The sequence below is a fragment of the Dermacentor andersoni genome, chromosome 10 (assembly GCF_023375885.2).
Source record: "Dermacentor andersoni chromosome 10, qqDerAnde1_hic_scaffold, whole genome shotgun sequence".
NCBI classification, from domain to species: Eukaryota; Metazoa; Arthropoda; class Arachnida; order Ixodida; family Ixodidae; genus Dermacentor; species Dermacentor andersoni.
Genome location: NC_092823.1, coordinates 33,171,746 through 33,185,177, shown reverse-complemented (window position 1 = coordinate 33,185,177; position 13,432 = coordinate 33,171,746). Strand labels below are relative to the sequence as shown.

Genomic DNA, 13,432 nt, shown 5'->3' with positions numbered 1-13,432 from the left:
ACAGTATCCTATCTAGATGCCTGCATGTTACCTTGGTTGACTAATGTCCAGTATTGTCCTTATTCTATTGGTGAATATCATGGTGAATATATGATATAATACTTCAGGAAAGCCAATGGGCCTGTATTTTTTAATTCTTTAGCGTCTACCGTTTTGAGGATTAGTAAGATGTTGGCGTTCTTCCAGTTCTTTGGTACCCTTGAAGTCGATAGACAGTTCGCATAAGGGAACCCTAGTTTTTGAAGCAGTATGTCTCCTACATCTTTGATTAAATCGAGTTGCAGTCCATCTACTCCTGCCGCTTTTTCCCATTTTATGTGTTGCAAGGTCCTTTTAACTTCACCTCTAGTTATGGAAGGAGGCTCTGTAACCTGTTCATTACTACTAACCTGTTCATTAACTAACCTGTTCACGTTATAATTTCGAGTATCCCTTATTTTTTTCTGGTTCATTTGTATTGGCAGTTCCGCGAATTATATCTGATCTCTTGAGTTGGACAATGTTATTCGTTGTTGTTTCTTTAATAGGTCCTTTGTTAGTTGAGCGAGCATACCTACTGGTTGCCTTGGTGCTTTACCTCCCACTTAAACTGCTGCTTCTGAAGCCAGCCTAGTTATGGTTTCATTCATTGCCGCTATGTCATCTTCATCTTTCTGTTGTAAAGCTGTCCTAAGTGGTTTGTAAGTGACAACCTCAATTGGTCGGCTTTTACTCTAACTTTATCTAGGTTGGCCTGTTTCTTCTTGACAAATTTTACTCTTTCTCTCTTCATATTGACTGAATCCGAGCCCTCACTACCGTATGATCACTGCACTGTACCCTAACACTTCTACAGCTTTCACTATATGGGATCGGCAGGAAGTATGACATCAGTTTCATTTCTTGTATATCTATTAGGGCTTTTACAGGTCCACTTTTTGTTCCAACGTTTCCTGAAGAAGGTGTTCAATATTCGCAGTTTATTCCATTCTGCGAATTCTACCAACATTTCTTCTCGAGTGTTCCTAGAATACACGCTGTGGTTGCCAATTGCTTGTTCACCAGCCTGCTTTTTCCACACTTTTGCTCTGAAGTCGCCCATGACTACAGTATATTGAGTTTGCACTTTTCGCATGGCTAATTCAACATTGTCATGCAACTGTTCAATTTCTACATCATCGCGACTGGAAGTTGGAGCGTAGGTTTCTACTATCTTTATTCTATACCTGCTATTAAGCTTTATTTCGACTACTGCTACCCTCTCTTTAATACTGTAAAATTCGTCCATGTTGCCCGCTATGTCTTATGGATTAGAAATCCTAGTCCGAACTGCTTCTTATCTGGTACTCCTTTATAGCAGAGGACGTGGTCATCTGTGAGCACTGTACAAGCCTCACCAGTTCTTCTAGCCTCACTAAGCCAATGATATCCCAAACAGCGCCTGATAGTTCCTCAAGGAGTCCTGCTAAGCCAGCCCCACTCGAGAGGGGGGTCAGTTTCCAGTGGCGGCCTGTCCGGGTCCGGAGATTCTTAGAAGCCTCTGCTGCGTTACAGGTCTGACCACCACCTTGGTCAGCTGCTCCGCAGATGCTGGGGCTGAGGGACATTTGTTAATCGAATGGGTTATTTGGGAGGTAGTGGCCGAATACTTCACCACGGAGGCCAACTCCTGTTCTTGTGAGGGAGTGTCTTGTTGAAGATTAGCGCGTCTTCCTAATTTGGTTGTACCTGGATTCGTATAGCTCCACTTGCTCGCGGCGTTTTTGCCGGGGTCGGGCGCCACTCCAAGCCTGGAGATGTACTGGTATATGCAAGGCCACAAAGCCGCTGGTGCATTCTTTGAAATGTACCAGCCTGTATGGCCGCCTGCGACTGACTCAGTGATGAATTCCTTTGTGTGTAGGAGTGCAAACTGTGAACTTTTTCCTTCTCCTCTTTCACTCCCCTTGCCTACTGCTGGGTAGCGTACCAGGTTCAGCCTGGTTAACCTCACTGCCTTTCTCTTATGACTTCTCTCTATCTCTCTTTTAGCAGATGCATCGCGAATAACAACAATCCAGCCCCATTTGCGGAACATACCGTAAAAGAAGTTTATTCGCAACAGAAAATCATACAAAGTTAATTCCCGCGACACTTTGTTGATAGTAAGGGAGATTGAAGCAGCGCCGGAAGCAAAGAACCACCCCCCCCCCCCCCCCCCGCCTCCCCTCCTGCATAAGCCACGCAAAATAATAAAAGGCAAACTCGCTCTGCGCTTGTGCAATCCTTGTACAAGCAGAGAGCGAGTACAAGTAAGCAGAACATCAACATTTTCTCGGGTGGGTCAAATTAAACGCTCAGTGAGCAGACATCAAGTGGGTATAGAACAAAAAGTGCAAAATTTTAAACCGAGAGCTTAGATTTGATAATAATGAAAGTGAACACTAGTGGACGAACCGAACTACAGTACAGTACTATACTACAGTACTATAACGTCAAACTATTTCATTCTGACTTTATTATACCCTATTGACTTCAAGTTTACGTGACCTTGACGCATGGATAGAGCGACACCTGATCAACGCTCTCGGCGTTCGTTTGCTTTCAAAGCGAACAGCGCTGCCTGCCTTGACAGGTGTTTCTTATTTCATTGGCTGACGAGAGGCCAATAGCGCGCCGCGGAGGAAATTGTTTCGCTGTGGCCAAGGTAGCACCGTGAAAGTGGATGACTGGATGAGCAGGGCGGTGTCGGTGTGGCCGACTTCGCCTTTCATCGTTTGCGGTGGCTGGTCGAAAATCGCGGTAGCGTGTAACAGAAGGGTTAAAATGCCGATAAAATGAATCCACATCGAAGAAGAGGTGGCAGAACATTGTCATATTGGCGCCGAAAGTGTTCGATCACGTTATACTGCGAAGCCAGAACTTTTCTTATAAGCAAAAAGAAAATCCATTCCAGACGGCAGTTTCGAGTAGTCAGTGCCAGAATGATCGGCGGACAGCCATTTTCTATTCCTGTCGTATGGGGCAGTCTCCTGCTATTCAGAAAAAAAGAACGCTTGGTTTTGCTCAACACTTTAATGCATGTTTAGAGCGCACACACCCGTCTGACATGTAAGCTTTCGCGGTTTTGTGCCGCTCGCGTGAAAGACATGCGAATTAGGTGTAATAGAAAAGGCTATGACCCATGGCTGAGACCTCATGGTGAAGCAGGCGTACAATTTGTTTGTTTTCATGGGCCTGATCATGCGTAGTCTGTACACGTGATATCATATGGTGAGTTCTTGCTGTATTCGAGCCGTTGCATGACAGCGAAACGTAATGGGCTCGGCCCGAAAAACTTATCCTTAATCGGAGAGTATAATGGTGTGTAAGGTGCCTGGTGGTGGTCTCGTACGGACGATGCCCTCTCGGTGAGCGCAAATTTCCCCTCATCTTTTAAGAGGTTCAATACTTACAAGCATTTGTCTCGCAAACCATATTTATTTCAAGCAAATTTTCCACATCTCAATAATTTCTCTCGTCGTATTCGAGTGCTGATTGCCGTGTTATAGTTTGTTAACGAAGCTTTCCCTCAAGTCTAAATATTTTAAGGCAGTTTGTCGGGTGCGTACCATGGCCACGCACGCTTATATCGCCTTCCGTTTCTCTACCACGGTTGCGCTTTAAGACCACGGCGCTGCAATTTTGCTTCAGAGACTTTCCTTTCCTTCCTTCTTCTCCGCCCATAAACTGGCTCTCTTAACTACTACACGCAGAGACAAAGCAACAGCGCGCGCATTAGATCCCATAGATGAGATGAATAATAACAATTATTATTAGGGTTATAATTATATTCGAGTGCTGATTGCTGTGCTATCGTTTGTTACCGAAGCTTTCCCTTAAGTCTAAATATCTTAAGGCAGTTTGTCGTGTGCGTATCATGGCCACGCACGCTTATATCGCCTTCCGTTTCTCTACCACGGTTGCGCTTTAAGACCACGGTTGCGCTTTAAGACCACGGCGCTGCAATTTTGCTTCAGAGACTTTCCTTTCCTTCCTTCTTCTCCGCCCTTAAACTGGCTCTCTTAACTACTACACGCAGAGACAAAGCAACAGCGCGCGCATTAGATCCCATAGATGAGATGAATAATTACAATTATTATTATGGTTATAATTATATTCGAGTGCTGATTGCTGTGCTATCGTTTGTCACCGAAGCTTTCCCTCAAGTCTAAATATTTTAAGGCAGTTTGTCGTGTGCGTATCATGGCCACGCACGCTTATATCGCCTTCCGTTTCTCTACCACGGGTGCGCTTTAAAACCACGGCGCTGCAGTTTTTGCTTTCCTTTCCTTCCTTCTTCTCCGCCCTTAAACTGGCTCTCTTAACTACTACACGCAGAAACAAAGCAACAGCGCGCGCATTAGATCCCATAGATGAGATGAATATTTACAAATATTATTAGGGTTATAATTATATTCCAGTGCTGATTGCTGTGCTATCGTTTGTTACCGAAGCTTTCCCTAAAGTCTAAATATCTTAAGGCAGTTTGTCGTGTGCGTATCATGGCCACGCACGCGTATATCGCCTTCCGTTTCTCTACCACGGGTGCGCTTTAAAACCACGGCGCTGCCGTTTTTGCTTTCCTTTCCTTCCTTCTTCTCCGCCCTTAAACTGGCTCTCTTAACTACTGCACGCAGAGACAAAGCAACAGCGCGCGCATGCGATCCCACAGATGAGATGAACATACATACATACATATATATATATATATATATAGAGAGAGAGAGAGAGAGAAAACTATCAGTCATAGCTCTCGTAGTATAGCCCTCTGGGCCGTTTCCTTTTTTATTCTCTCGAAAGTAGTCCTAGTAGGGTTATAATTACACGCAGGTATTTCGCCCTCGTCAGCAGCAGTCCTTGAGAAAGTTATTCTGGCGGCTAGCTTCCCACGCTATGCGTGCCGCCATCGCACCTGGTTAAGCTTCTCCTAGACGCTAGAGTTATACTATGTCCGCGCAACGTTGAGCGATCGGAAAGCGCGTTTTCCCCTCTTGGCCGCCGGGGACGGGAGGCCTTGTTCCGGCCGCAAAGCCCTCCACGCCTCAGTAAGGTGCCTGGTGGTGGTCTCGTACGGACGATGCCCTCTCGGTGAGCGCAAATTTCCCCTCATCTTTTAAGAGGTTCAATACTTACAAGCATTTGTCTCGCAAACCATATTTATTTCAAGGAAATTTTCCACGTCTCAATAATTTCGCTCGTCGTATTCGAGTGCTAATTGCTGTGTTATAGTTTGTTAACGAAGCTTTCCCTCAAGTCTAAATATTTTAAGGCAGTTTTCCTTGTGTCTAAAGCCGCTCAAGTTCGCTCTTCTCCTCGGGCAGCCATTTTTCTAAGAAAGTATGCCTTCCAACCACTCGGAAAACCGACTATCCCGGACAACATGAGTCCCTTTCCACGTAAGTGTGAGGCTCGGAACAGGAGCTGTGGCGCTTGAAAATAGCTTGGGGCCTGACGAACCAACCGACTGAGCTATCTTTCCGGGCAACATCGAAGGGTCGCGAGTTCAAATCAGCTGTTATGTTCCTTTTTCTCCCCCTTTTTCTTTCTTTCTTTTTCTTTCTTTGTAATGTCTTTTCCTTTATTTTATAACTGTACGGGAACCCTCCTAGAATAAAAAAAAGAAAGATATATATCTTCAATTATGTATGGCCTCACATGTGCAGGTCATAAATACCCGGTTCTCTAGCCGAGTGCCATCCGTGCGGTATAACCGAGCTCAGATTGGTCCACATTGACTGATCAAATAGGGCACCACTGTATATTAAATGAGGCGTACAATTCCTGCGGGACCCGCCGTGGTTACTCAGTGGCTATGGTGTTAGACTGCTGAGCACGAGGTCGCGGGATCGGATCCCGACCACGGCGGCCGCATTTCGATGGGGGCGAAATGCGAAAACACCCATGTACTTAGATTTAGGTGCACGTTAAAGAACCCCAGGTGGTCGAAATTTCCGGAGTCCTCCACTACGGCGTGCCTCATAATCAGAAAGTGGTTTTGTCACGTAAAATCCCACAATTTAATTTTTAAATTTAACTCCTGCGGGGACGGTAGAGTATCCGCCTCCCGTGCAAGAGGACCGTGATTCAAATCCCGGGCCGCACAATTCTCCACCGGAAAATACCAGAAAAAAACAACAACAGTGTGTTGAGAAAATTGCACAAACAGGCCTGGAGTGCGGCCTGATCCCGGTGACCAGAACCGGTAACGCACTCTCTCACCAGAGCAGGATTGGCCACCCTGGTGCAGTACTTGGCCACAACCTCCTATATGAACACAACAATCAAACCCCGGCCCTCAGTCCCCAGCAGCTGCGAAGCAACTGACCACGGCGGCGGTCAGACCTGCGACGCTGCAGAGGGTGCTAAGAATCCCTGGCTTCGGACAGGCCGCCATTGGAATATGAAGCTGGCAACGTTTAACGCTAGAACGTTATCTAGTGAGGCGAGTCTAGCAGTGCTATTGGAGGAATTAGAGGGCAGTAAATGGGATATAATAGGGCTCAGTGAAGTTAGGAGGCCAAAAGAAGCATATACAGTGCTAAAAAGCGGGCACGTCCTGTGCTACCGGGGCTTAGCAGAGAGACGAGAACTAGGAGTCGGATTCCTGATTAATAAGAACATAGCTGGTAACATACAGGAATTCTATAGCATTAACGAGAGGGTGGCATGTCTTGTTGTGAAACTTAATAAGAGGTACAAAATGAATGTTGTACAGGTCTACGCCCCTACATCTAGTCATGATGACCAGGAAGTCGAAAGCTTCTATGAAGACGTGGAATCGGCGATGGGTAAAGTCAAAACACAATACAGTATACTGATGGGCGATTTCAATGTCAGGGTAGGCAAGAAGCAGGCCGGAGACAAGTCAGTGGGGGAATATGGCATAGGCTCTAGGAATAGCAGAGGAGAGTTATTAGTAGAGTTTGCAGAACAGAATAATATGCGGATAATGAATACCTTTTTCCGCAAGCGGGTTAGCCGAAAGTGGACGTGGAGGAGCCCGAATGGTGAGACTAGAAATGAAATCGACTTTATACTCTGCGCGAACCCTGGCATCATACAAGATGTAGACGTGCTCAGCAAGGTGAGCTGCAGTGACCATAGGATGGTAAGAACTCGAATTAGCCTTGACTTGAGGAGGGAACGGAAGAAACTGGTACATAAGAAACCAATCAATGAGTTAGCGGTAAGAGGGAAACTAGAGGAATTCCGGATCAAGCTACAGAACAGGTATTCGGCTTTAACCCAGGAAGAGGACGATAGTGTTAAAGCAATGAACGACAATCTTATGGGCATCATTAAGGAGTGCGCAATAGAAGTCGGTGGTAACGCCGTTAAACAGGAAACCAGTAAGCTATCGCAGGAGACGAAAGATCTGATCAAGAAACGCCAATGTATGAAAGCCTCTAACCCTACAGCTAGAATAGAACTGGCAGAACTTTCTAAGTTAATCAGCAAGCTTAAGACAGCGGACATAAGGAACTATAATATGGATAGAATTGAACAGGCTCTCAGGAACGAAGGAAGCCTAAAAGCAGTAAAGAAGAAACTAGGAATAGGCAAGAATCAGATGTGTGCGTTAAGAGACAAAGCCGGCAATATCGTTACTAATATGGATGAGATAGTTCAAGTGGCTGAAGAGTTTTATAGAGATTTATACAGTACCAGTAACACTTACGACGATAAGGTGAGAGAGAATAGGCTAGAGGAACTTGAAATCCCACAAGTAACACCGGAAGAGGTAAAGAACGCCTTGGGAGCTATGCAAAGGGGGAAGGCAGCTGGGGAGGATCAGGTAACAGCAGATTTGTTGAAGGATGGTGGGAACACTGTCCTAGAAAGGTTGGCCGCCCTATATACACAATGCCTCATGACCTCGAACGTACCGGTATCTTGGAAGAACGCTTACATAATCCTAATCCATAAGAAAGGGGACGCCAAAGACATGAAAAATTATAGACCGATCAGCTTACTGTCCGTTGCCTACAAAGTATTTACTAAGGTAATCGCAAATAGAATCAGGAATACCTTAGACTTCTGTCAACCAAAGGACCAGGCAGGATTCCGTAAAGGCTACTCAACAATAGACCATATTCACACTATCAATCAGGTGATAGAGAAATGTGCGGAATATAACCAATCCTTATATATAGCCTTCATTGATTACGATAAAGCATTTGATTCAGTCGAAACCTCAGCAGTCATGAAGGCACTACGGAATCAGGGTGTAGATGAGCCATATGTAAAGATACTGGAAGCTATCTATAGTGGTTGCACAGCCACCGTAATCCTCCACAAAGAAAGCAACAAAATGCCAATAAAGAAAGGCGTCAGACAGGGAGATACGATATCTCCAATGCTATTCACAGCATGTTTACAGGAGGTATTCAGAGACCTGGAGTGGGAAGAATTGGGGATAAAAGTTGATGGAGAATACCTTAGCAACTTGCGATTCGCTGATGATATTGCCTTGCTTAGTAACTCAGGAGACCAATTGCAATGCATGCTCACTGGCCTGGAGAGGCAAAGCAGAAGGGTGGGTCTGAAAATTAATCTACAGAAAACTAAAGTAATGTTTAACAGTCTCGGAAGAGAACAGCAGTTTACGATAGGCAGCGAGGCACTGGAAGTGGTAAGGGAATACATCTACTTCGGGCAGGTAGTGACCACGAATCCGGATCATGAGACTGAAATAACCAGAAGAATAAGAATGGGCTGGGGTGCGTTTGGCAGGCATTCTCAAATCATGAACCGCAGGTTGCCACTATCCCTCAAGAGGAAAGTGTATAACAGCTGTGTCTTACCAGTACTCACCTACGGGGCAGAAACCTGGAGGCTTACGAAAAGGGTTCTGCTGAAATTGAGGACGACGCAACGAGCCATTGAAAGAAGAATGATAGGTGTAACGTTAAGGGATAAGAAAAGAGCAGATTGGGTGAGGGAACAAACGCGGGTAAATGACATCTTAGTTGAAATCGAGAAAAAGAAATGGGCATGGGCCGGAGATGTAATGAGGAGGGAAGATAACCGATGGTCATTAAGGGTTACGGACTGGATTCCAAGGGAAGGGAAGCGTAGTAGGGGCGGCAGAAAGTTAGGTGGGCGGATGACATTAAGACGTTTGCAGGGACAACATGGCCACAATTAGTACATGACCGGGGTAGTTGGAGAAGTATGGGAGAGGCCTTTGCCCTGCTGTGGGCGTAACCAGGCTGATAATGATGATGATAATGGTGTAAGTGTACCAGAAACAGATTTCAACAGCTTTACATTTGAGCGCCCCTTCGACTGTGAAAAACACACGCACGACTTACCTGCATGAGTATGTTTATTCAAGGCACTCGAATCAGGTACCCAAACGCCATTTCTAATTTTCTTTTCCTCTTTTTATGTTTTGTGAATGCGCCGGATGCGCTAACTCGCCTTTCTAATGCTAGAGAATCAACCTCTCCGACCTCCGAGTCTTCTTCCCTGCAATGACGAGGGAAAGTGCGCGTGCTCTCGCGCAGCCGAGATACGGGGAGGAGGGGACTGTTATGCCTGAGCTTTCATTCGTTCGTTCAGGCTACTCCCTTACGCTGACCATCACCGTCTATGCGTAATTCACAATTTTTGGGTGGCTTGTAATACCATAGAGATCTTTGGCTGATTATGACAACACAAACCTTTTCCTCTCTTGTTTTTGTTTGTGGTGATGGAATGGGGGAGGGAAGGGAGGAAGTATCCAAGCTATTGGGGGTGAGGAGTTATGTAGTCGCCATCTGTCGGAAGCGCCTCCATTGCGTAGTATGAGGGATCACGCGGCACGCTCCACATAGGTTACGCGTACGGCGCTAAATAAAAACACCACGCGGCAGCCCTCCTGGACATTTATGTAGGTACTCTCAAAACGAGGCAAGTTTTTTACTGTCGATATAATTGTCTTCGCCAAACTGAAAGCACAGAATCGTTTACAGACGCTATCTCTTTACCGAATACGTACAGTGAACGCCACTGCGCGCGGTCGCCGCGATGGAGTCTCCCGAAGCGGCTTCTTGCGTGAAAGGTAGGCAAACGCTCAGAGTAAACTATGTGAAATAAGTTCTTATGGTGGGCTGTCTGTATAACCAAGTGGGACACAACAGAACGAAGCCTCAATGCAGCGACCGCACGGGTTCGCAACGACCGACTGAGTGTCTGCATGCATGTCCGCGCACAATGTTTTGCTTTCACTTTGAGTGCGTTTTTGCACCGTGCCGTGAGCTTTATGCCGTAGTATATGCGCTTTTGACACTACACTAGCAGCCATTGTTGCGCGGACGCTATCAGAACGGTTGAAATACTGTTTCGTTATAAAGACTTCGACGCCTATGGTGAGGGTGATGTGCTGTCACGACGATTCAATCTTTTTTTGTCTTCTAAATTCTTGGTCATTTCAATAATATTTCTCAATTTGCGTCCCACTGTATGTTTATCGGTCTTCTCAGCGTGCGATTTCCCTCTGCTTCTTTTTCGTAATCCAGTGCGTTAATTCATATTACAAACATGACCATATGCCATGCCTTTTTTAATGTGTTTCTTACCGCTCCCTTTCCGTTCCAGTGAACTTGCCAGTATCTAGCATCATTACAATACACGCGCCGAATAAAACAATACACGAAGAAGGGGGAAGCCCACCATCACATGCTCAGTTACTTCATATCTAGCATCAACAAGTTCATAGACCAAACCGTCATGACATTAGCCTGGCAACGAGTGCGGGCGAGCGTCTCAGTGCGCGTTTCCTGCTACTCACCGAACATCGCGCAGTCCCGGCGCCGTAGCAGAACTTCCTCGCATCTGTGCTTGCTGCATACCCGAGTTGCAGCCGATGGCTGTCTGCCAGTTCTAAGTTTCGCCAGCCAAACATCACGCAGCTCCTTGCCCTGCGGCTACGTGTGATTAAGGCTGCACTGGGCTCCGTTGCGTACGTCCGCCACCGCGGCACCGCGCAGTAGCCTACCATGCTGCAATGCTCCAAAAGCAGCCACTACCTATTATAGTACGAGCAATAAAAACAGCGCTAAACACAGGACGAGTGAAGGGACACAGACAACAGCGCTGACTAACAACTTTGGTTGTTAGTCAGCGCTGTTGTCTGTGTCCCTTCACTCATCCTGTCGTTTAGCGCTGTTTTTATTGCTCGTAATCATGAAACAACCAGCCCAAATGCGTACTCTTCTGCCAGTCTATTATAGTACTTTCAAATGATCTCAAACAGACACCCAAGGCGGTAAAGCCGCACCACTTAATCAGAACCGCAGCGCAGGTGGGACTTTATACTTTCGTTTTCACCTCGCTTCGGCGCTTCCGAAGCAGCCGACGCGGCCACTGTCCCCCCGTGATCCCTCATGCCACGTCACGCCGACGGTGGCGCCAGCTTTTCCACTGGTGGAGCTCGCACCCAATAGCCTAAATCCATGTATACTTTGCTGCGTGTAGCACATCGAAAGCGCTCTCCATAAAAAAAAGGCACTCCCACACTGTGTAACTGTAGAGCGAGATTGTGCATTGTGTGAGAAGGCTGGATGATTGACAGAGTCGCGGAAAGCCGTTGATTTTAGCCATTGTAAAACGTAATCCGTAGTCCTCCACTACGGTGCGCCTTGTAATGAGGTCGTGGTTTTGGCAAGTCAAATTTAATTCATTCTATCCCGCCAGACCTAGAACGGCAACATGACCGAAACATGACAAAGTTACACGACCGAAATATAACCCTAATGATCGCTGCTTATTGATGGTGCTTAACTTCTACAAAAATATTAAAACTTACAAAAACACGTAAAGAGATAAAAAAAGACTGCGTCGGCCGAGAATCGAACCCGGGTCAACTGCTTGGAAGGCAGCTATGCTAACCACTATACCACCGACGCCGCCGTTGCACTGCTTCGCGACGACGGCTTATATAGGTTGGATATATTTGGAGCTAGGGTGGCAGTAGCCTTACGCCAAAGGCGAAAGAAAGAGGAAGCAGGTCAGTTCACTAAAGGGGGCAGACTCGGCGGAAATTACGGCACAGAAATTCTCCAGACGCATGTGTTTTTTCAATGCGCGCTGCATGCATTGCCACTCTCCTGGCTTTTACATTTTGTTCTTACAAAGGACTGGACAGCTGGACAATGAAATAAGCGATGGCCTTTGCACACAGGGTCTTCGGTTGTGCGGGCGAGCTTCAGTGCAAACTATATTTTTTTTTTTCTGCCATCGTAGAAATGTGGAGCAGCATTTGCAGCTTCTATGAAAAGCGAATAACTGCACAAAACAGGACATATATAAGGAAATGAAGAAAAAGTTACTGTCCACCAATTTTTCATACATACATTTGTATACATTTGCTCACAGAGCAAATGTATACATGTGCGTCAAAGGGAAAGAAGAATATGAGAGATAACGTAAAGTATATTGCAAAATAAAGTAAGGCATGATATTGAAAAGCAAGATCACGAACATCACTAAATGAGCACCATCATCAACGTGCCAGGAACGCGAGTTCCTTGGTGAGCAGAAAATGCGCCAACTTGCAACCTGATAAAATCAGCCCTGCTTGGAGTGCACTCGTAGATTTGTTTCCACACACGGTAAGTATCAAAGTAAGCTGAAGGAGGCGCAAACATCAAAGAAATATGCAAATCAGCTTTGTCGCAAGAAGAGAAAGAAAGAAAACGCTTCTTCTATCGTGGATGTAGCCATCTCTTGCAGGTGTCTTTTCAATCTTCTAAAGTTGAAGGATTCAAAAACGAGGATTTTGGTTTGTCTACAACGGTGATCTGGTTAGCATTTGGGAGAAGAATAACCCACGGATTGGTGAGAGTGCTTTGCTCGGCGTGTAACACTCGCTGGGGAAAGCTGGTCAATCTGCATCGTCCAGCTTGGCTCGTAGCCGAACACCTGGAGGCTAATGCCTGTAAAGTAGTCACAAGGGGGCAAGCTTTTTGCCACGGACTAGCAGATGACGTGATTCACGATCTTTTTTGTATTGTTCCCAGGATCCTGCTTGCTTCGTTTTTAAGCCGAATCCTTACGAAGCGGAACGTGTGTCTTCAAAGTTGTCGTCACCTGTGACCGTGACATTCTATGTGTGCTGAAATTCCGTCCGATTGTAACGCTTTCTGTTTTTGTTTTCTACAGAAGCTATATTGGTTGTCTTCAGCAGTGAACTTGCTCTCCAAGTCTGCTTTGTGTCAATTGACGACCGACAAGGACTTCTAAATCTGTTGAGGACATCCTAGTCAACAGATATAAGTTAGGTCTCTCGATGACAATGCCTATTATCAGAGTACGCATTTGGGCTGGTTGGTTCTTCAGTACAAGCAGTAAACAGCGCAGAACGACAGAACGAAGAGAGGGACAGAGACCACAGCTGCTCGTAGCCTTTTTTAAGGTCTCAAACACTATGGCCTGGAGCACATTGTCT

At 46.0% G+C, this 13,432-nt stretch overlaps 1 non-coding gene across 1 annotated transcript; it reads right to left on the bottom strand.

Moving 5' to 3' along the window:
• Window positions 1-11,819: 11,819 nt before the first annotated feature.
• On the bottom strand, window positions 11,820-11,891 carry TRNAG-UCC (transfer RNA glycine (anticodon UCC)). The gene has a single exon. It is a non-coding gene; the product is annotated as a tRNA-Gly (tRNA).
• Window positions 11,892-13,432: the final 1,541 nt, after the last annotated feature.